Genomic DNA, 597 nt, shown 5'->3' with positions numbered 1-597 from the left:
AGTCGGTGTCATCGATTGTAAGAGAAGCGCCGTTGGTTTAACGAGGAGCCCATCAGTGTGAACACAAGTTAACAACCTCACAGTGCCAACAGCCACTTGGCATTGCTTCAAGGCAGGAATCCCAGCGAGTCAGAGATGTCTGCGTGGACATAGAAATATGTTTCCTAGATCTTGGGGATTACTGACAATACCGTCGATATTATAATTATCATCTAATCTTTCTCTGCATTTGGAATTATAATGCCATGAAGGTCCCTGTGGCGTGTTAATCGCTTTCTTCATATCAGAAATCAGGGTTCTTCACAACGTGTTCTTTGAAGTCTGTTCCACGTGAACAATAGTATATATAGTCACATACATTTCCCTACATTTTTTACCAAGAAATAATTGATAGCTGAATATTTTTGAGTTGGATACTCACGGAATAGATAGCTGAATATTTTTGAGTTGGATACTCATGGACAGGGTAGCAAAACACCTGCTGTCAATGTGATTGTGTTCCACCTTTAGGTTAGAGTGTCCTATAATCTGAAATAATCCTATGTCGTCTTCTGTAATCCTATAAAAGTGAAACTAATGCATGTACAGGAATTCGCT

Source organism: Vanellus vanellus (genome assembly GCF_965231255.1).
Source record: "Vanellus vanellus genome assembly, chromosome: 2".
In the NCBI taxonomy this organism is placed as follows: domain Eukaryota; kingdom Metazoa; phylum Chordata; class Aves; order Charadriiformes; family Charadriidae; genus Vanellus; species Vanellus vanellus.
The sequence above is the reverse complement of the archived record's forward strand: the minus strand, read 5'-3'. Positions refer to the sequence as shown.